General features: G+C 34.8%; 1 protein-coding gene and 1 long non-coding RNA gene across 3 annotated transcripts in view; one reads left to right on the top strand and one right to left on the bottom strand.

Moving 5' to 3' along the window:
- The window catches only part of ARHGAP15 (Rho GTPase activating protein 15), a 590,409-nt gene that overhangs the window by 402,308 nt on the left and 163,738 nt on the right, over positions 1–24,363 (bottom strand). The window lies entirely within an intron of this gene.
- On the top strand, positions 7,774–15,568 carry LOC123643546. Its single transcript, XR_006736832.1, has 3 exons — positions 7,774–7,948; positions 11,536–11,593; positions 15,451–15,568. It is a non-coding gene; the product is annotated as an uncharacterized LOC123643546 (long non-coding RNA).

The raw sequence follows: 24,363 nt of genomic DNA on the forward strand, positions 1-24,363 counted from the left end.
AATAATGTTTGATTAAATGTCAAAATGAGTGACATGTACAGTAACTCAGAAAGTTAGTCATTTAAAACGAGCTTTAATTATTGGAAAAGGCCCCATTAAAGAAAAGGTTAACACTGGTTCCTTAAATATATAAAAAGTTGGCTAAACGTACCTGGTCTACAACTTTAGCTTCTAAAGCTGTTTATCATTCTTTCTCAATATTACAGCATAGAGGCAGGCAGACATGAGTTTGAATTCTAGCTCTGTCAGTAAATAGCAGTGTGACTTTGGGTAATTTATTTGAACTCTCTGAACATTTACTTTGTAAATGTTGATCAGAGAATAGGAAATCAAATTTCTGAATTGTTTATTCAGAGAATCACTGGAAAGAATATAGTAGCAAAAGTACTAAATGAGAAAAGGACTTTGAAAATGATAAAGTGCCATAAAAATGTAGGTCACTCATAGAATAAGTTCTCCAGTCATGTTTATTCTTTGGTTAAATATCTTTAATTTATTGCCTTACTGTATTTAATAAAATGTGTAAGCAATTTAAAAACCATTCTGATACAAAGATGTTTGGAAACAGACAAATACAGTAAATAATAAAATTAGCCTTCAACTGAGAATCTTTATAATTTAACACCACAAAAGTGACAAAAAATGTAGAAATTTCAGAGAACTTGAAGACCAATGTGGATGATATTTAGGAAAAGGATTTGCTTTTGTTTTCTTTTTATTTGTCACCATTCTTGTTAGTGATTGTTTCTGGCATTTAATAAATAGTAGATGCAATAAATTTTCATTGAATAAGTACATTATAGATGAAAATCAAGTAATTAAATCATAAAAGTGTACCTAACATAAAAGCACTGTTCATTACAGATATACCTCCCATGGAAATAGAAGCTCAAAGTGATTTTTTCTTATGTAAGTACACAAGAGGTCAAAGTCCTCAAGTAAAGAAATTAATATCTCTGAGTGATTAACTTGGTTTGTAAACACCCAAAGGTTTTAATTCATATTTTATATCTTTGGAAAAGAACAACCACCAAAATAAAAACTAGATTTCCTCCTTGGATTTCAAACATCTTCTTCCATTTGATAATCATTGTAAGTAAGGTGACAAGGGAAGACTCTAGGAATATTTATTGAATTGTGAAAGAAGAAATCTGACAAACAATATACTTAATCATTTTCCATTTATCATCATCATCCTGTGACAGGATATAAAAACAGTTGTACTAAAATGAGGTGTTTTGTTGAGGATGAGGCTCTAGAGTATTAAAAGAAAAGGATTTATATTTGAGTAAATAAAATTCTGCAGGAACCAGAAATTGAAGAGTATTTGAAGAAATGCTCTGAACTATGGAAACTGATTATTCTTCATTTATTATGTCTGTTTCAAGCTGTCTTGAACATACGGTCCGAGAAATTTTGAATCAAGACAATACCCAGCTAGGGAGATACGGTAACTTTTAAATTAACTACATATGAAATGAATTTTCAGTTGTCTAGGTAAACTGAAACTGGTATATATTTAGCTGGCTTTTCTCTTAGATAGTTACATCTCTGAAGCATGTGAAAAAAATGTGATTCATAAGAAATAATAAAACCTCGAGATTGACTACTAAGTGTTCTTCTCCAGCCAGGACTTCTGACCTATTGTGCACATGCTGGAGAATGGATCTAATTTTGAATATTCATTATAATCATGTTTTTTTTTTAAAATACATTTTAATGTCACATAGAAACAAAAGCTGTTCACGGGCCACAGCCTAGTCACTTAGGTTTACCACAGAGTGATGAAAATTCATCAAAATGTCAAGAGATCTGTATTTACCAAGTTTGATGAAGAAAATCTGACAAATACTATTTAAGATAAGTGGCATTTTTTCCTAATTGTTTTCATATGGATGAATGAAAATCATGTGCCCTGTTACTTTGATGAAATGCTAAATTGCTTAAAAATTCACATTTACACAGTGGACCAGTGTATAAACTGAATGTAAGATTACGGCTTCAAAACCAATGTATAGATTTTTCCCAGTTAAGCTTGTACATTCAAATACAGAAAAGAAAGTATCAGTGACTGCTTAAACCTGAACTAACAAATTCAGTTTTACTCTCCCTGCATTTCCTTGCTAAAATGCAACACAAATAAGTATTAGGTTGCAAAGTAATAAGTATTTCTTCCACGGAGAATATGTCAGACTTTCTATGTTGGTGGCAGGCCATCAAAGACAAACATAAATCATTTTAGCAGGTAATTCACCTCAGGAATTAAGTATGTAAACACTGAAAGCAAACCATAGACTATTTTTCCAGTCCACACAGAATGTGTTATAATTCCATGGAAGAAGAAGAAAAACAAAATACAAGACAGACAAATATTAACCTTAGTGAATGTTATAACTAATGAAAGAAATGATCACATACTAATCTTTGTTCTGCCTGAAGTTTTATGTGTGGGAGTGTTTCTATATATGTATGGAGCACTTATAATGCAATTTTAAATCAAAGAACCATAGACTGAACTAAAAGTAATAAGTAGTAGAGTTGAGATTTGAACCCCAGGTCTGTGAGATGGCTTAGTATATGCCCTTCACCTCTGCTTCTTGATTATACCTTTTCATGGCAATTTAAGGAAATCCTAATATTTGAAATTCACTGATACGTGCCCATTGTTGGCCTATCTAGAAATATTTTTTTAAATTAGAAAATACATCGAAACAGAACAAAGCACTGAATCATTTCTGAGGTAAGCTGACTTGAAATAAATTTGCTCACACTCCTGGACATTTCATTCCTTTCTGAGATGTTTGTCATTATGCATGCTGAGCAAGGGCTATCGTCAAGTACGATTCTCACATTCATAGACTCTTCTTATGCCATCTCAGGGCAATGCACATATCCAACTTCATCAAATCCTAAAGATTCCTGAAGAAAGTTATTTTTATAACTCTACTCGTTATCCATTTCCAATGTTTTTTGTTGACAATCCACTATTTCAAAAACAATAATTCTCACATGAACCATAAACTTAGCTTATCTACGTTCTCTAAACTAAAGCAATTTATAGACTGCAAAGAGGTATGAATTAAAAAATACATTGGAAAAACACACTAACCATGAAAGTCCTAGGCAAACTGGAAGGTATGGTCAGGGGAGGGCAGGTGGGTACAATCCTTTATTCAGCAGTAAATGTTATTTCCAAAGTCAACTGATTTCCATTACTCTAAGATAGATAACTAATTGGCTGATAACTAGAAATATGAACATTAAAAATAAGGCATTAAGTCCACATAATTGCAAGAAGAATGGTGTTGCTTACTTATAATAACATCAAACCTTCACCTTAGCCATTCTCCCAGTTGTCAGGACAAACATTTTACTCATGAATTCCTCCTCCTCTGGTCCAGTACCACATCCAAGCATCGTGGAATTCAGAAAGTAAACAAATAATTCAGTGACAGCAATAATTAGGTTAGGTCCTGGGGTCATTTTGTCCATGGTAATGCTGACCTTTGGTTTTTTTCCATCAGTCCATTTTACAGTTTAAAATGGAAAATTCCAACTCGTATTTGAACCTCAAAATTCTGTGCTTACTATTATTATTAGAAATAATATTCCTATTATATTATTGTGTTATTATATTCCATTTCTACACTTAGCAGGAAGTCCATCATGGCATTTATATATTAAATAAACACTGTTCTATAATATTATTTCTGTACCATTCATTGTGCAAACTATTTAGGGTGAGCTATAGAGAGTTATAGAGCAGGCAACCTAGTCTCTGATTGATTAAATTTTTAAAGTTATGAATAAAAATACTTTAGATAGTAAATTTATGAGTTTCTCTCTGCTAATAAAGCAGCCCCTTCTCACCTAACACACTGGCTGCCACACTAGGAAAAAAAAACAACAAAGTTTTCCTTGGGGCCACAGTGTTTTATTACGAAAATAGAATAAAAACTTCAAAAACAGAACAATCCTTTTTAATTTAATGAAAAATGTGGTTTTTTTTATTGTTTTCTATGGGTGTGTGTGGTGTGTGGTATTTTTGATTTGATTTTTTTTGAAACAGTGTCTCATTCTGTCGCCAGGGCTAGAGTGTCACGGCGTCATCACAGCTCACTGAAACCTCAAAACTCCGGGCTCAAGCGACCCTCCTGCCTCAGCTTCCCCAGCAGCTGGGACTACAGGCGCGCACCACCACGTTGGGCTAATTTTTTCTATTTTTAGTAGAGACAGCGTCTCCCTCTTGCCCAGGCTGGTCTCGAACTCCTAACCTCAAGAGATCCTCCCGCCTCGGCCTCCCAGAGGGCTGGGATTACAGTGTGCGCCGGCCTTGTGCGTGAGCTACGTGCAACCTGAAAAATAGTTCTCGTGGCTCCCAAGGCGAAGAGACGTGAACTATATATGCTTCCCGAGGCCTCGGGCTGAAAACGAGCGTGAGTTAAATACAACTCACGATGCAGTTAACACGTGAAACTATGGATTTTCTCGGCAAAGCCACGTGGCCTCTCCCAAGCGCTTCCAGTCGGTGCGACAGATCCGAACTGCAGCGCAGCCCGACCCCGGACGGGCCCGGCCGCCCCAAGGAGGGCGAATGCGGCCCAGAGAGGCTGAGCAGCCTCACCGCAACTGCATCAAACACAGTAGAAACAAAGAGCCCCGGCCACGGGCAGTGGAGAGAACCTTTAGAAGGCACAGTTTCCGGAAAATGAAAATTAGCAAGCAGGGAAGGAATGCCCTAGGCAGAGTGATTATAATTAAAGCTTTTACCTACTTTTAGATGATATCGGGAAGTCCCCTGCTACACCATGACGACGACACTTGTAAGGGATGCCTGTGTCCAGCCTGCACCTCCTCCTTTCAGGGAAACACCCTGCCCTCTCTCGGGTTAAGGAACCCAAGCCAGGGAAAATTTTAGTTCTCCGTTCACATTTATCGGCTGAGGGAGGGGCACGTGACCACACCCAAGCCAATGAGAAGCCCCCTCAGGCCTTCTTGCCGAAGTTACTGGAAGTACACAATTTCCCCTACATGGATTGCAGGAGTGTTGAGGTGCGTGCTGTTGTAAAACACCTGTGAGAGAAAACCTGTTTTGCCAATGGGCAAAAGAAGAGAGAGACTTTTAAGTTCATTCCCTTTTCCGCTTCCGTAAATTTGAGTTGAGCTTTTGTCACTTACAACCTAAAAGGTGCTATACTTCCCATGAATTAACGGTGTACTGAAGCGCTTAACTGAGCCTGTGGCCGGTGTTTATACATTTTGTATGCACTTGCGTGCCATTGTTTTGGTTCTCCAAGGCCTTTTCCTTCTTACCTAAGTTCACAAGATCTTTCTTCTGGGATTTCACCTTTCTCCCAGAAAAAACTCGATAGCAAGAAAGTGGTAGTGGGCTGGGAGAGCCAGGGCCAGGAATCCAAGTATCCAGTGCTAGCCATCCGTTGCTATCCAGGGCTGTGGCTGTGGATCCCTCTATGGGGAGTGGAGGCTGTTGAGCTGTGGGCAAAAGCCTGGTGCTTCAAGGCGGTGCTGTGCCTAGGTACAGCTGTACTTAAGTACAGCAACCTAGTCTCACCAGGTGTCTATTGTTCCCTTGCATGCTCTGCAGCATTAAGCCTCTAAAAACCCCTTTCTGTTAAAATCTCAACCTGTTCACCTTGGGGCTTTTTTTTCCCTTTAATTTCAGAATATTAGAGGGATACAAACATGTTGGTTACATAAACTGCTTTTGTTAAGGTTATAAGTGAGCCCATACACCAGATAATGGGCATTGTACCTGTTAAGTGTGAATATACCCACCCCCTCCTTCCCACCACCTGCTTGATTTCTAATGAATGTTATTTCCATATGTGCACATAAATGTTGATCAGTTAGTTCCAAGTTAATGGTGGGTACATGAAGTGTTTGTTTTTCCATTCTTGTGATAGTTCACTTAGAAGAATGGTCTCCAGTTCCATCCAGGTTAATATGAGAGGTATTAGTTTACCATTTTTTTAATAGCTGAGTAGTACTCCATGGTATACATATACCACATGTTATTAATCCATTCATATATTGATGGGCACTTGGGTTATTTCCACTATTTGAAATTGAAAATTCTGCTGCTATAAACATTTGAGAGCAGATGTCTTTTTTATAAAATGTCTTTTTTTCCTTCGGGTAAATACTCAGTAATGGGATTGCTGGATCAAATGGTAGTTCTACTTTCAGTTCTTTGAGATATCTCCGTACTACTTTCCATAGAGGTTGTATCAGTTTGCAGTCCCACCAGCAGTGTATGAGTATTCCTATCTCTCTGCATCCATGCCAACATTTGTTGTTTAGGGACTTTTTGATAAAAGCCATTCTCACTGGGGTTAAGCAATGTCTGATTGTGGTTTTGATTTGCATTTCCCTGATGATTAGAGATATTGAGCATTTTTTCATATGTTTGTTGGCCATTAGTCTGTCTTCTTTTGGAAATTATCTGTTCACATCTTTTCACAATGGCAACAAAGAAAATAAAATATCTAGGAATATATTTGACTAAGGAGGTGAAAGACCTATATAGGGAGAACTACAAAACACTGAGAACATAAACAGATGGAAAAACATACATGCTCATGGATCAGCAGAATCAACATTGTTAAAATATCTATACTGCCCAAAGTTAACTACAGATTCAATGCAATCCCTATTAAAATATCAACATCATTTTTCACAGATCTAGAAAAAATTATGCTACGCTTTGTATGGAACCAGAGAAGACCACGGATAGCCAAACCAACCTTAAGCAAAACGAACAAATTGGGAGGCATCAATTTACCAGACTTCAAGCTATATGACAAGGCTATAGTACCCAAATAGTATGGTACTAGCACAAGAACAGAGACATAGACCAATGGGACAGGACTGAGAGCCCAGATGTAAAACTATCCTCATATAACCATCTGATCTTTGACAAAGCAGACAAAAGCATACACTGGGGAAAATAATCCCTATTTAATAAATGGTGCTGGGAAAATTGGATAGCCACATGTAGAAGACTGAAACAGGATCTGCACCTCTCACCACTCACAAATATTAACTCATGATGGGTAACAGACTTAAACCTAAGGCATGAAACCATAAGAATTCTAGAAGAAAATGTTGGAAAAACTCTTATAGACATCAGCCTAGGCAAAGAATTTATGAAGAAGACCTCAAAAGCAATCACAACAACAACAAAAATAAATACATGGGACCTGATCAAGTTAAAAAAACTTCTGCACAGCCAAAGAAACTATCATTACGGTGAATATACAACTTACAGAATGGGAAAAAATATTTGCATGCTATACATCTGATAAAGGGCTGATAACTAGAATCTATAAAGAACTCAAGCAAATCAGCAAGAAAAAAATCAAATAACCTTAGGGTCTTTAAAATCCAACTCCACTAACCCCCCTTCTCCAACCCTACTACAATACAAAAAATGTGCAGCTCTCCTTTTTCGGCTTGGAAAATTTTCCCAGGCTTCCCTGCCTAGTCTCATCTTTAATTAACTCTTTGCTCTGATATTTTCTCCTAGCAACTTGTTGATTCATCCCCAAATTTCCTCTTCTGCGCAGCCCAGTTAGATTCTAGGCCCTATCTTACGTATTGCTTTCTCTCAGTTTGTAGTCAAGTGACTTCCAGCTAATCTTTGCCCAGACTTCCCATAGCCTAGTGCTGTGTTAGTAAATATTTACCACAGGCTCTCTGGGAAAAAAGACCTGATTTGTAGCATTCACTGATTTCTGCACTGTGAATATTCCCACCGCAGCCAGTTTCAAGCTGACAATGTGATGTCTTGGAATGTGGAGTTGGGAAGAGATGTGTACAATCAGCTCTGCAGGCAACTCCAGCCCACTACTGTCCCGGCCCCTCCTTTGTCTGGTAGGAGGCAGGATAGAGGAACAGAGAGAGGGCACAGCTAAAGAATCCTAACCAGGTAATACATCTTCTATTGGAAACTTCTAATGTTTTGGTTATTGCCCACCAAGTTTTAATTCTCTTTCACTGGGTCCACCTGTCTCTCTACCTACCAAGGAGAAGATAGGGATGACAGAGGAGAGGTTTCATGTTTGTTGCTATAAAAAAAAACCATGCACAATTATAATAACATTTATTACAATAGCTTTCTGAAAAAAAATTGGTAGATAAGTAGAAATGTTTGTTTTTTATTGATTAATAAATAGCAGGGTTTAGTCTATTAAAAGTAACAGAATAGACCATTTACTTTTCTACTCAGTGTAATGTATGTAGGTGTTTCTGACATTGCCTTTTCTTCCTTTTTGCAATGGTTGCTTCCCAGTGAGTTTTATATTTAGCTATCCACCTGTTATTTATTATTTTTGTTTACAGAAAACCATAAGTGCACAGAACACATAAAAGGCCCTGTAAAGATGAGTTTTCTAATCCAATTAGTAATACAATACCTTGGGCAACAGACAAAATGTGCAAAGAGGGGGAAATATTTTTATAGCACAGATCAGAAGAGATTTTCATAAAAGAGGTAGGAAAGAAGTATAAACAGAAGAGAGTACATGGTGTGGGGAGCACAGAATATGGGAACATATTGTTATTTAAAATATACACTAACAGCATTAAAATAAAAGTGGGACCCAACAAACAAAAACTTTTAGAATACAGAAGAAAATAGTGAGAGGGACAAAAAGAAATGGAACAATCAATTTAAGAGCATCAAAAAATATATCATAGCAAGTAATAACCAAACTATGGGCTAGGAGACAAGAGAAGGATTATGAGGATGAATATTATAGGGAAAAGAAGGTAATTATACAAATATATAGGAAGAAAAATTTGTGGATTAGAAGAGATGAAGAAAAACATTTCAAGTTTACAGTTGAGTTTCAACACAAGAAGATATTTGTATGGAAGTTTTCTGAACCTGATCACTTGAAAGCTATTGGTCAATGGTTTAAAAATTCAATATTTAATTAGTGCAAACTCAACAAAATTCATTTATCTGATGAACAACTATTGAGCATTAACATTGTCAAGATACTGTAGTAGGTGCCGGGGGAAAGAGAGGACAACAAATATTTATTGACTTGCCATTCAGGCAAGGAACCTAAGACTTATGTCATTTAACTCTGATCATGATCTTGCCAGGTTGATATTAATATTCTCATTTTGGGGTAAGAAAACTGTTGCTCAGAAATAGGAAAAAATGAATATTAAAAGATTTGTGCCTATGAAGAGTTTACCATCTAGTAAACAAAAGTGCTTTTGAATATAGAAAGACTCTTGTCTTTTGTGTTGACTGTTTGAGGAAAAAATAGTCCTTTATCTGGAACTGAAGTTATGGCTTTTTCTGAGAAGGTGAGAAAAAAATTCCTGTTTTTAGATTTTTAATTGCTAAGATTGCTATGCAAAATATATCCCAATGATTTGAGCCTAAATTAAAAAATGATTATATCCACATCTCTGGAAGAATTGTTTTCTACATAGCTCATATTAGTGCTCTCATAGTTCTGATTATGGGAAAGTTTTATGGATAATTTTGTGTGCCATAATAGTGATAAAGATGTTGATAGAAATTCCTCATATATGATACTTTTGCTATTTGTTCTTGTAACATTTAATATATTATTAACTCACTTAATACTTTATATTCCCAATGCCAACTCTTAACCTAGGCTACTTGCCATGTCTGATAAGGTAATCTAACTAGTTGTATCTCTGTGCAACCTCTTCATAATCCAGTTCATTCTGTATGTTGCTTTTACATGAATCCTCCTAAAAAATCATTGTGAGCACATAATTATGTTCTCAAAAAAATTTTCTATAGAATAAAGAATAAATTCTTTGATTTAGGAGGTAAGGCCATCATTAGCTAGTCACTAGTTATCTTCCTAAATATCAGTTCCACAGGTACACTGTTTCAAGAATAATACTCTAGATGTTTCAACCCTAAAGCTTGCCATTTACCCTTGGGAAAGTGCCAGCACTGTATTATCTACTTATCAAAATGGTCTTCTTTCCTCTGCTTCATGCCACTGAAGTTACCCTTCAATTCCTGAAAATCTTGTGTACTATATGCCTCCCTATTTTTTATTCATTTGTTTCTCAACTGCACTATATGTCTCTAGAAGGCATGCACTATATTTTCTGCACCATTCTTTAGAATTTACTGCAGTGACACATATTAGGTGCTCTGTGACTATTTCTGATGATGATATAACCATACTACACACTGAATACCTTAGGTCACTAATATTACTGAATATTCACTCAAGAATTATTCATTTAGTTCCTGTTTTTTATCTGGTGCTCTTCAAGGAACTGGAGGACAAGAAACACAAAGTCCCTGCCTTCAGGATCTTATATTTCCGTATGAAGATAGACAGTAAACTATTTAATAATGTGATACAATGTGCTTACAAAGAGTGATGAGAACCATAGGACTATAAGGAAAAATGCAGGGTCAACTTGGAGAGAGAAAAACTTGGAGGGGAGGGAGCTGAGTATAAATGCACTAGTCACGAAAAGTTGATTTGAGTCATTACTATTTGATCAGATACCTGAACTATGTACACTGTAATTATGTAAGATCAATTTTGGAGGGGAGTAATAAGCCTAAAGTCTTTAAAAAGTCACCAAGTTTACTTACTGGAAAATATATTATAATAGGAGCAAATATAGAATCAGGGACCAGTTAGGAAGCTATTTACTATAATCAAGGCTGAAAATAATGGTGGGATTCTGGCTACCTATTGAAAGTTGATGGATTAGCTTATATGATATAATGATATTATATATTTGGAAACAGAATTGCTCAGAGAATCTCATGTTATGGATCAGAGATACTAACCAGAATTAGGACTTTGGCTCAAATGCAAATTCAAATGCTGGTCTCCAAAAATCATTAGATTATTTTTCTTTTTTCCTTTTTTCAGTTACGGCTAGTTAGATGCTGCCAGGCAAAGATAAATCTCAGTAAATTTGTATTGCTTCTGGGTACTTAGCATCTAGATTGGAGTTGGGCACATACTTAGAGCTCAGGAAGTTCTTCTCAAACTTTATTGTGCATTCTGATTTACCGAGAAGATTGTCAGAATATGGACTCTAATTCAGTAAGTTCTGGTGTGGCCTGGAATTCTGCATTTTTAAGAAATTCTAGGAATTGTCAATGCTGCTTGTCTGAGGACTGGATTCATGTAGCAAGGTTCCATGATTGATTGGTTAGTTAGTTGATTGACTAAACCAGGAGGAAAATCTGATGGTTAGAATTTTTCTTAAATAATACTCTATTTGTATCAATTTGAGTTAAAAAGTATTTGATGCTTGCAAATAAATATTTAAATATATTTCTTAAGGGATTAAGATGATTCAGGGATATATAACATTGACTACTCTGGTAATTTTCTAGGTTAAAAGTGTTGGAGAGAATAGATTTTAGTGGCATTCTCATTGGCATTATTGTTTATACAATGGTTGTCAGGATTATTCTGTAACTGTTGTTTCTGGCTAGTAGAAACCATGGGATAATAGCATTTTTTCTATCCTTCACAGGAGCACCTGGGGAGCTTTTATAAATACAAACAGCTGTGTCCCACCCCTTGGCAATACAGTAAGTATTCTGCTATCTGTATTTTTCAAAAATTACCCCAGTAATTCTTCTGTTTAGCTGTTTGGGAGCCATATGTAAATCTAAATAAACTATTGTTATTATAATAATATCATGATTCTAAGATGACATACTAATAGAATTGGCTTAGGATGAATTAAGAAAATTAAATTTTTAAAATGACAGCTACTTAATTCTTTCTAAAATATATTCCATATAGAAAATCCTAAATATAGCACCATGAGGCTATATGAATAGGCAGCTATTTTAAAATATGTATAAGGAGAGAAAATGTCACCCTTTTGAAATGATGTATATTCAATAGACCAATATTAATTGTGCTTTTTATTAGATTAATGGAAGTAGCATCACACATATATATTCTCTATTATCTGCATGTAAATAAATAGGAATTTTATTTAAAAAAATATGTATAAGAATATAAATGGTGATTATCAATTAATGGCATCTGCTAGTTATATAGACCTTTCCCCTTTTTATAAGTCTTACATATTAAAATTTGACTTTCTTAGAAAAATATTATGTGAAATATAATTATTGCCACAATAATTCTTTAATGTGTTATAATCTGCAAAATCCTCTTTGGAGGATTAAGTAGGCTCCCTAAAATGTATATGTATGTATATGTGTATGTACACACATATACATACAAAGATATATACATATGTATTAGTCTATAGCAAAATTACATAATTTTTCATGCATTATACATAGGGAGTATATTAAGGTAGGACAAATCAGAAATATTAGGTTTTCTTATTAATTGATTCATCAAAGTGTTTAAACTGAGGACAAATGAGTGAAATTGTAATGTCATTCATTATCTTGAACAATCTTCTTAAGAATTTCATACTGAATATAAGTACCAAACACATTTTTAAGGTCTTTACTTCCCAATGTTAAGCCTTGAATATTTTGCGTTAAAGTCTAGATCTAATTCATGCAAGTTGTTTTAGGGGTAGCAAATGTATGTCTAAAACTTCTTATAGGGAAACTTAAGAGATTTATAAACTTCCTAAGACTCTTTTTTCCCTTTCTTAAAGACCAGGAAGTTTCGCTTATTCTTGAGCATCTTATTAGCTGAAAATAAAAGTTGATCTCATTCCAATTGTATACCAGTAACTCTCTTCCAAACTTTGAGCCCTGAGCAAATTCTGTGAGATAATGTGCTTCTGAACATTGTTGCCAAGAGCTGGAGTGGCAATGGTCATGGAGACCTTTCACTTCCCAGCTACGTCGTGGCCATGTGCTTGTCCCGGTACAGTGAAATCACTGTCTAGTCTCCATAAGAGTTAATTGTAAAGGTGAGTTATTTGGAAACTCTTTTCTAGCTTTAAATGTCATCTAGCATTTTTGGATGAGAAACACAATTTTTTAATTAAAAATAAAATAAAATTCACGTATGTTGAAGTATTATAAAAGATTAGTTTCTTCCTTAGCAGAATGTAGGCTCTGGCAGAAATATAGTTTCAGGTGTGGGTGTAGGAGGGAACCAAACTTGGATGAAACAGGATTTTATCTTCCTGGGGTGGGCTGCCAGTTAAATTTCTGCAAATAGCAATGTCATAAAGCATAGTTTGAGAGAAAGACCATGTGCTTTCCAGAGTAGCAATTGGGAGAAAAACAACAAAATTACAAGGAGGCTAAATGTAAAAAAACAAGCTTTCTTCTCATCCACCTTAAGTATCACAAAATAAAAACGCGTTTTAAAATTATGCTTTGTGCAGTAACTTAAAAATCAAAGTACAGCAGCATGAATCTTAAAAGTTCCAAGAGTGCCTGCTTGATGAACTCTGCTGCCTGAATACTAACATACAAAGGTTAATTAAAGAAACAACAAGTTCTGTGCTTCTGTAACGTGGCTAAGGAAGACACATTAGCAAAGCCACATACAAAGCTGAACAGCAATTAGAGAGAATCAAAAAACAGACACACAAAATGGAACCTTTGGCAAACCTAAAGATAGACTCTACCTCAGCATCTGTCGTTATGTTACAAACATCTAAAAACCTTACGTTTCTGATTTTTGCTTCTTGTTCCACCAACCTACCCTCCCACACACACTCCTTGCCTCCACACTTCCCTGTAACATGGGCTTTGTGGGGAAATTAAAAGGAAAAGGAGTAACTGTTAAAAGAAGTCTTCCGAGGTGACAGAGGGAAAATGACCCTGTAGGAATAACTCAGAACACTGTGAGGAGATAAAGAAAATCAGGGTTTAGTGGAAAATAGAAGTAGTTTCTCTATTAAGAGGTAGAGATATAAGGGGGGGGAGGGCATTTGATTTTCTATTCATAAAATTCCTGGCATCATTTCCTTGCTGATCTTTTAGCAAACAAATCAATAGTCTTCTTGGTACTTCATGTAAGTTTGTCGTACTTCAACCTCTGCAGTTCAGTGGACTTTCTGTTTATTTATTGTTCTGTCTTCCATATTATGCTACCCAAGCTAAGTTTTTCTTTTTTTTTTTCCTCTCTCATCTTGTCAGTATTTTTTTTTAATTCTCCTGAGTCATTTTTAACATACAGTTAGGAATTTTTCCAGCCACTTGAAAATTCTATACTCTTTTCCTGCCATTTAAAATACAGTATTACAGTAAATTACTGCTACTGGGAAGAACATTCTGACTTGATCAGTACAACCATAGTGTAAAGTGTGATAGACAGAATTCAAACACTAAGAGGGCAGTCTCTAGTTTTCATATATCATTCTTTAGTTACAGATAAGTAGTACATTTAACTGTATTTAAATTAAGACATTAGAAATATATTTGTATATATTTGATATTACTAATTTGTTAACTACGACAATTTCACACAGAAACCCTTTTGTTGGAAACTGAATTTCACATGTAATAATTAGCTGTGGAATATTACCCCAAACAGGTGTCTGTAGCCTGTCAAAGTCAGAACAGGTGATTTAGAATTAGCGTATTAAAAGAACTGTGAATTAGCGAAGCAAAAACGTGTTAATTTCTTGTTCCATCTGTTAATATGAATTCACTGCCAAATATTTTACTTTGTAGAACTGTGCTGGGATTGGCAAGAACATACACTATAAAAAAAGTTTAAAGGCCTGAATGTTTAAAAATCATGACATACGTTACTGCAAAAATAACTTCTACATTTTTGAGCATGCTTTTTTTTCTTTTTTATCTTTGAAAAAAATAACTGCAGAGATTGCCATATAATATAGAAAGTTAACTAAAGAAAACATACGATCAAATGTTAGACCTTTAAAACAAAAATTGGAAGAAAATGTTATTCAAGAATGTTTGATTATAAATGAAGACTAATTCTTCGGTGCTACTTCTCAGATGGATCTGAGAACTATTCTGAATTGCTGAAAGACATAGAGAAAAATATCTGCTGCTACCATGCAGCTCATATCCAATAATATCCTCTTATACAGAGATGCCATTATAGAAAGAGAGATCTTTTTTTTCTATCCAAATACTGTAATCCTTTAAAGGATTATGGTGCAATTTAGGTCACTAAACCACAATCTCTGTGTAATTCCTAAATCTATTGTTCATTAGCTTAGTTTTGTTTCTTCCCTCAAATTTTACTTACATGGATAAAATCAAAATACATTATACACTTAACTCCATATGCATGTGTGTAATCGTGTATGGCAGTGTCAGTAGTATAGGGTGAAGAGGAGGAAAAGAGGAAAGGCCCATAACAAAATGTAAACAATTCTTAATGTGTAGCACTATTCCAACACATAAAGGAATTTGGCCTGCAACTGGACACGTTTTTATTCTGAAAATCTTAGGAGAACCTGGGGCTAATGAACTGTTGAACCCATTTGCCATCTTTGTATCTCTTTTCTTTGCAGGCAGATCCATGGGAGAAGAAAGAAATTTGAAGTGAATTGAAATTTGTGAGCTTAGACATATGCTAAGAGTACAGTTAACTTGAGTTACTTTTTCCATGCTGCTGAATTGGGTCCTGAATGAGGCAGTTTTGTGACTTAAACAGATTTCACTAATTTTCCTTCCTTGCACATTTAAAAAACAAACCACACTCTCCCATATTGCTGTTTGGGTTTTAACAGAGCTAAGGCATGCACACCCAATTACTATAAGCACTTTAAGTAAAGCTTAAAGATATGCAGCATGTTCTTAACTGCAAATGATATGATAGGTAGTGTCTTTCCTCTCTAGTTTTATGTCACATCCAAGAGATTAATCCTCTCATGAATCATCCATAATGACTAGAATAATTTGGGGAACTGAATGAAATTTTTCAAATTATTTATATCATGAACTCACAAGAATATGAATGGTGGGTTATGCAAATATAAACCATGCTTACAAAAGCTAAATGCAAAAAAAAAAAAAGGGAGAGGGAGAGGGTTAAGTTTATATTTCTAAAACTGGACGTCTTTGAATTGACACACTGTGTACTTATTACTTTACTGGTGAGTGATTCCTGTTATAATTTATGAAATACATAACAGAAACTTTTATTGTTTCCAACATATGAATGGAAAAATAATGATCTTTTGTATAAGTCAGAGCAAACATACCAGATTTTCTAAGGATGTAAGACGTTGATATGTGATGTTCATAATAATATTTTAAGAAAAAACTAACCGTCTTTAAAAATAGCCACAGATATTTTTTCCAATTTGAAACAAATAGACTGGGCATATGTTTTATAATTCTTCCTGTACATGATCTCAGACAAAAGACAGTACTCTATTTACCATCATATTTAAGAAATATGTTCTTATTGTATAGGAATCTTTGATGAAATAGTTCCAAAGTTCTATAACATCACCCTAAAAATTCATATAAACCTATATAATACATAAAACATTTTATTGAAATTTTAAATTATACAGTACATCAAAGTTTTAGTTGACTTATCTGAAAAGACATTTTTGGTATGTAAATAAAAATGCAAAGAGAAGAACCTGTCAGAAAGTAAATAAAGTATGTAAATTAAATAAAAGGTAAGGCAGCTACACTTTTTATATAAATAACTGTGTTAACAGAGCTTTATGCATATTATAGTATATTCAGATGCATAGCTTTTGCAAAAATAAATTCATTGCTCCTCTCCAAAGAATGGATTAAAACAATTTATTTTATAAAATTTGGATAGATAGGATAAGAAATGTAATAGCCATCCATGGAAAATAAATATAAAAATTATTCAAGCTCCATCTACTTTATGTTAGTAATGAGATGCACTTCATTCAAATTCCTTTCAATTGAAACAGTGCTGAGGAAGCAAAAACATGATTCTGTAGGAAATGATTTCTAATCTTCATGATAACATACCGATATAATACAATTATTTACAATTGACTAAAAGTTAATTTCAATAGTATAACATCTTTCTTGCAAAAATGTCAGCTTTTATTGATGAAACAAACTAAGAATAAAACATTTGTACTTGTAGTATTACAGTGCTGTTTTTCATTCTGTTAACCAAAACAACACAGTAATACTGTAAACAAAAAAATAACGTCAGACTGCTTGTGTTTGCATGATTTTATCAAGAACCATAAGCAATGCAATGAAGTACATTGGCTGTAATTTTGGAAAACATTCTATTCTTTTGAGTGTACACATGCTATCTTCAAAATAAAAGTGACCATTGGGCTAATTATGTTAATTACCTATTATGCCATAGAAGAACATAAAGTTAATAATCAAAAATGATCTCACATATTCAAAGTAAAATAAAACCAAATAATATGCAACAGACAAAACTATCATCTCTATATTATCTAGCTATCTATCATCATCATCTGTCTACACCCACACACACACACACACACACACACACACACATTCACATATACCAGTATTTCTTAAATGGGATCTAAATATCTGGGGAAATTTTTGCTTGTCACAGCTTGAGGGCCAGTGCCATTAGCATCTAGTGGGTAGAAGCCAGTGATGTTGGTAAATATCCAAAAATGCACAGGACAGCCCCCACAATGAAAAATTTTCCAGTCCAAAATATTAAGTGTGCCTAGGTTGAAAAACCCTGATACATACCTAGAGCTTTTGTTGTTACCACCTTTCCTTTTCTAATTGAGAAGTATCAAGTTGTTTATATAAAACCGGTCAAATCAGACCACTGTCATCATAGAGGAATGAGGTTTATTAACACATTTATGGAGCATATCTTCTCTGGTCCAGGCCTTGTTGTGGGCATTGGCACTAGTCTAGTCCAATTTCTTCATTTAAAGATTGGTAAACAACTGGAGAGGTAAGTAAAGTGATCAGCCTACACTCACTTGGGAGTGGCTGGATTTGAACTGAGGTTTCTTGACTCTGAGATTTTAGGCACATCTTTTGTGCACAGGAAACTCTGCTCTCAGCAGAGCCAACAACGGTGAATGGCATCTGTATAATGTTGATTTTCATTATATGTGTATTTTCCTGTGTATTGGCTAAAACTCTAACTTGCTTTGACTGCTTTGAATAGGCTCTTTGTTGCTAAATTTTAAGAAATAGAGGTACCATATGAAGGAAGAAGGTTGATTCCACAGGAATAGACCTCATTAACTGAACAAATCTCCTTCAATGAGTTGTATTTTAATATTATGCTTATTTTTCAATTGAATCCTTAACAGAGACTACAAAAATAAAAATTCCTTTGGCAATGCTCTAGCATAAAAAGAATACTATATGACAATATTATCAGAATAAAATCCATAAAAACTTACTTCTTAAAGTGTATTATTTTCTTGCATTTTTCCCCGGCCGCCAAGAAGGTCAGTGCCAAATACAAATTTCACTAGCATCAAAAACACTAGTGCTTATGTTTGACATATCTGTCTCATTGTCCTTTTCCCCTGATTTACTATTTTTTAACATATACAGAAGTATAACTAAATAAATTATATAATGATGTATAGAATTGGCTTCTGTTTTCCTAGGCAGCTTACTTAATAGTATCATGGAATAATAACATTATAAATGGTTTTCAAACCAAGTAATTAGCATGCACTTTATTCTCTCATGATTTACTGAATGATTTTGCAGCTATCACATTGCCTAGTATTTCATGATAGGTTACCAGGGATGCTTGTTCTATCATATTCTTACTTAACACAATGTAGCACGCCAATGGCAGCTTAAGGACTTGTAGCATAATAGTTACCATAGCTCTTCCATGTGCTGAGTATTGTGTATTGTATTTTTGTACATGTGTTATTTTTTTCTTACCAACTCAGTCCTGCAAACTGGGTACAATTATCTTTGTTTTACAAATTTAAAACATAGAATCTTGGAGCAAGTCAGTAACTTGCATAGTCTTATTCACAGAGCTAGTGGCAGACCTAGAATCCCATAGAAGATCTGTCTGACTGCAAAGTTCTTGCTTGTTTTCCCCTGTGGTGTTAGTCCATTTAATGCATGAGAAAAGTTGAAACTTTTTAGAGTATGAAATAAAATTCTAAGATAGAAATTTAGGTATCATTTAATTCTATTTCTGGTATGGCTATTTTTGTTGCATATATCGAGTACTGATTAATTTCATTCTCGTTCTGTTTCCTTTTCCATTCTTTCCATCACATAGCTATACTACAGACCGAACAGCATAGCTTCTCAGCTGAAGGATTCCAAAGAAGAAAATTGCTCACAGTTCAAAGTTTAAATATTGTCTTTTTTTTTTTTCTTTTTTGAGACAGAGTCTAACTCTGTTGCCCAGGCTAGAGTGCCCTGGCATCAGCTTAGCTCACAGCAACCTCAAATTCCTAACCTCAAGTGATCCTCTCGCCTTGGCCTCCCAGAGTGCTAGGATTACAGGCATGAGCCACCACGCCCGGCTTTGTCTTTTCTTAAATGTTGCTTAAGTGCAACTGTTTAAGGAACGGGGTTTCATATTATACTGTCTTCATCAAGAAAGGCATAAAACTGTACTGTATCTAATTTCATGATCATGAAAGACTAAAACTGATTAAGGCTTTTCAACAAATATGAGAATCCATAAATAAATGCAGTGATGCCTCATATAATTGGAACTGATTATACCATAAGAATGATATCATGGAAAAAGAAAATATTTGCAATTATATGATGTAAAGCTGCCTGTTTTAGCAGCAGCCTGATTGAGACCCCACAATGTTCAGCTCTCTCTACCCCAAGTCATCAGAAGGCAAACTGGATAGACTACAAACAAATTTGCAGTAGGTATTTGAAATTTTTCTTTGTTTGTATGAGGGGCAAAGTTTCTCTTTCTTTTTATCTCTCTCCATTCACACTGACAATATTACTCAGCAGCCCCAGGCCAACCTCCTTCCCTCTTTATTCAATTTGCAATATGGAACAAGAGAGTCTGATCAGAATGTACTGATAGATGATACTTCATTGAATCTTGATCATATCATATAGCTACCTTTACTGAGCCTTAGCATTTAAATCTTATCCATAATTGCCAAATAAAAGGCCCTTTATTTAGTTGAAGTAGTTTAGAGATGTGGCAGGGAGAATTCTAATATGGTCTCCAAAATTCCAGTCCCCTGGCATAAATGGCCAGTATTATAATCCCCTCCCTTCAATATAGACAGGATCTGTGAATATGATGGGATATCACTCCTGTGTTTAGGTGAAGATGTAATCAAAGTCCCAAATCCATTGTCTTAGAATTAATCAGAAGGTGGGTTATCCTGAGTGGGCCTAAGCTAATCAAGTGCTCGCTTTAAAAGATGATCAGTCCTTCCGTAAAAGAGAAGACTGGAGGTAGGAGCAATAGTCTCCCACTGCCTTGAAGGAAGCACATTTCCATGTTGTAGCCTGCCTCGGACTCAAGAGCCTGTCTGCAACCACAAGGAACCTAATTCTCCCAACACCAGTGAGCCTGGAAGAGGACACTGAGCCTCTGAGGAGCTTGCAGCCCTACTGACACCTTGGTAGCAGCCTCAAGACCCTGAGCAGAAGACCCAGCTAGGCTGTGCCCAGATTCCTGACCCATGGAAACTGTGAGACCATAAATGTGTGTTGTTATTTAAGCTATCAAGTTTGTGGTGATTTGTTATGCAGCAATAGCAAACTAACACAAGGGATCAGCAGGTTGGTGGAATATTAGAGAAAGGGGTAGAGAAAGTGGGAGTACAAAGACTATCCAAGGGCTGCTCCCACTTAGGGAAATAAAATCTTCCTCCTACAGAAGAAGTAGTTGCATTAAATGGAGATCTGGATTCCATCTTACTCAAGCACAGCTCTGGTTGTCTCCAGACTAGTCACACTTGTCCTAAATACCCTCTGCTAAATAATACTAATAAGGATTAATATTTTTGAGTGTTTTCCAGGCACTAGGTAAGGTGCTAGGCACCATGCAAGGCAATTTATGTATATTTTGATCCCCATAACTACCTGAAATGCATTATTATTATATGTAATTATTAGCCCTATTAATCAGATGATGTAATTGATACGTATGGGTTTAATATGCCCATCCTCAAATAGGTAGGAAATGATGTAACCAACATTCAAACACAGATTTAGCCAATTCAAAATCTCATGATCTAAACACTTGGCAGTATTTACTCTCCTCTAAACAGGTAATAGTCCCTCCCTATCCTCACTAATCTGAGCACTGCAGTAACCACTTTTCTCTTCAATCTCTGCCCACAAATCTCAGAAAGATTTTCAATATCTTTCTCACATTTTTGGTAAATATATTAAGGCATTTTCTTACCTTCATGTAGCATTTTCATTTGAATAGAAGCAGCATGTCTTTATATAAGAAATTCACAGTGTGCCCCGTAATGTTACTGAGATTGTTCCAACAGTTTTTAATAAAGAGATGGGGAAACAGGTGTTTGAAAAATATTTTTCCAAAATTATAAAAAGACAAAGCTTGGTTAAAAATTCAAACTAAGTATCTCCCACAAACTGTGTTTTTATAATAAAATCACTTTTTGTGAGATGCACAGTGTACTTATTTAGATAATATCTTAAAGAATACAGTATTAAGTAGTTTTATTTGATTGGTGTACTCTTGGTACTAAGTGATATTTATATATTTAAAATCACCCTTAATTTGTTTATAATACTTGCTAAAATTCCATTTGTATAGAAGGACCATTTTTCCCTAAAGCACCGACATTCTACTACTTGCTTCACATTAGAGATATATTTTTTCTCAAGAGTCCATTGACAGTTAAAACACTATAAAAAGAAGGTTGGTTGTGTTTCAAGTTTGATATATCTAAACTATTTGGGTTTTATAATTTTACCATTATTATACTTAAATTGATGATGGAAGTGTCATGCTTTGTAAAGGTTTAGAAGGGTCAATATTTGACCATTTTCAGCCTACAAAATTAGCACTTTCATTTGGTTTGAAAAAGACTTATATTATGATTCTGAAGTATCCACAAAACTCAATGACCATTGCTTTAAGACTGATTATACTTTTAGCCCAATCTGCTTGAAAAAGTTAAATGGACAAGCTAGAAATAAGAAAGTGATTCTAGCATTCTGTGAATGTGCATTATTTACCTTGTAATTTTCTATTTACAGAAGAGCAGTATTATTATATTTATTCTCAAGGATATAAGACATTATGTTTATCCTCCCCGATTACAAAGTAAGAGTTAGATTGTACAACCACAGGAGTTTATTTGTGGTTGAGCTCATGATTTATTCAACTGAGTATTTTCTCTTTGATAAAGGTATCATTTTTGTGAGAGGGCAGGACTATTCCTCCTGAGTCCACATGAAAGGAATATATATGCATTTATAATATATTAGTTCAGCTATTTAATGGGAAACATTTGGTATTTCACTACCTGGGAGAATTTAGACTCATCTGCAAACTGGAGAATATTTGATCTTCTTCCCTTTCCAGACAATTTTTGTTATAAAAATCATAAAATAGAATTACTTCCCACCTTCCATATTATCTGTGCCACTAAGTTAAATAAGTATTTTCACCAGAAATGCAGATTTTTCAGCCCAGAATTTCACACCACATTGGACTGAAATTTTCAAAAAGGATATAAAGTGTCAGAATTATTTTTAGTCAGAGCAAGAAGTATTATTTATACCTTGGTATAGTTTTTTATGTGAAAGTTTAACAAAAAAATTAACTTGGTGGAAAAAGTAAAATCTGAATGTCAGTCGCATTCAGAGTCCTCTTTAACAATGTCTTACAAGGGTAGGGATGGTGGTACTAATCGTGGAGGTGGAGACATTTTAAATGTAGAATCACACAGAAGGAAAGAGGAAAAGACTGATGGATATGGAATACCAAGAATGCAATCTGTAAGCACTTGGTGTTCAGTATCTCAGGTGATCATTTCAACATACCTATGTAGAAAAGGTTATTGTATCTATTTGGCGGTGAACAAACCGAGGTTGGTGAGAAAAAAAATCCATTCAAGGTCTTGCTTACAGTAAATATTAAAGCCTAAACTAAACAGAGTCCTAGTTTAGAAACTCAAGTTCTTAACTTTGCATATATAATCAGCTTGGTCAATAGTTGATTAGATTAACCAAATCAATTTATCATTTAAAACCTTGGATTCCATCTGTGTATCTCTATTTCTTTATCTGTCCACCTATAGCCATATATTTGAAGTCATAGATGTATATAGATATATCTGTCCATATGTGTATTTTACATATATGTGTGTATACATACATAACTCCAAAATTCACTGGAACATTGAACTCTTTGCAACCTGGAAATGATGCTAAATTAGCACTAAGCAATTTTCATTGTGAACCAATTTTGTGCTTAAAAATGTCTTATAAACTCTAAGAATGAAGATATTTTAAAGAGACAATTGGTGCAATATGTGTATCTTATCCACTTATCAAGTGATCATAATGACCTGTGGAGACAACTTTTATAAACATAGCTAAAGTTTATAATATATTAACTATCGTCTTCTTTATTAGTGCATTTGTCACCTTTTAAAAAGTGATAAATTGACAAAGCTGATAATGGGCTCTGTTTATTATCTTATCTTCAAAACATTATTGTGGAGACATTTAACAGCTATCTTTTGATGATCTAAGATCTAACAAATAAATGAATTGTGAAAAGGATATGCAAATATTAAGTTTCTGCCCAGAAATATATATTCTTGGGTTTTGGTTATTAGACATGACACTTGGGAACATCTCATCAATCTTTGCCTCTTATCAAATTCACCCATTTAAAATTTAGCTAAAAAATAGTCACTGGGGAAAAACAAAGATGACAGAAAAAAACCAAGGGCATTGTCTTAGAGTTCATGTTGAGGTCTTAACTCATGGACAAAAGTTAGTCAAACTTTGCATACACATTTTTTCATCAATGTAGTTATTCTGTCCATGCTATGGTGCAGTTGCTATATGTGTTGGTTTGGTAATTTGTTAGAAATAGATCCTGCAATAATCTAGTATAACACAGTTGAGAATGCTGCAGTCTCCTTTTCTAACCTGTACACAACTAGACTCCATTTCCCAGCCTCCCTTGCAGTTGGAGTGACCACGAGTCTGGGTTCGAATCATTGGAATGTAAGGGGATAACATGTGTACTATGTCTGGAACAAGACTTTTAAAATATTGCTTTTCCACTCTACACTCTCTCCTTGCGCCTGCCAGATGTGGACAACAGTGATGAGGACTCAAGAGGAAACAGAGCCTCAAGACTCAAGAGCCAGGGTCCCTGAATCACTGCATAGGGGAGAGATGCCTAACCAAGAACTCCCAATGTTTGTAAGAATGTTCTAGTTCAGGGTCCAAATGTCTGTGTGGGTTGAGCCACAATACATTTCAGGTCCATTTGT

This window comes from Lemur catta, chromosome 8 (genome assembly GCF_020740605.2).
Source record: "Lemur catta isolate mLemCat1 chromosome 8, mLemCat1.pri, whole genome shotgun sequence".
Classification (NCBI taxonomy): domain Eukaryota; kingdom Metazoa; phylum Chordata; class Mammalia; order Primates; family Lemuridae; genus Lemur; species Lemur catta.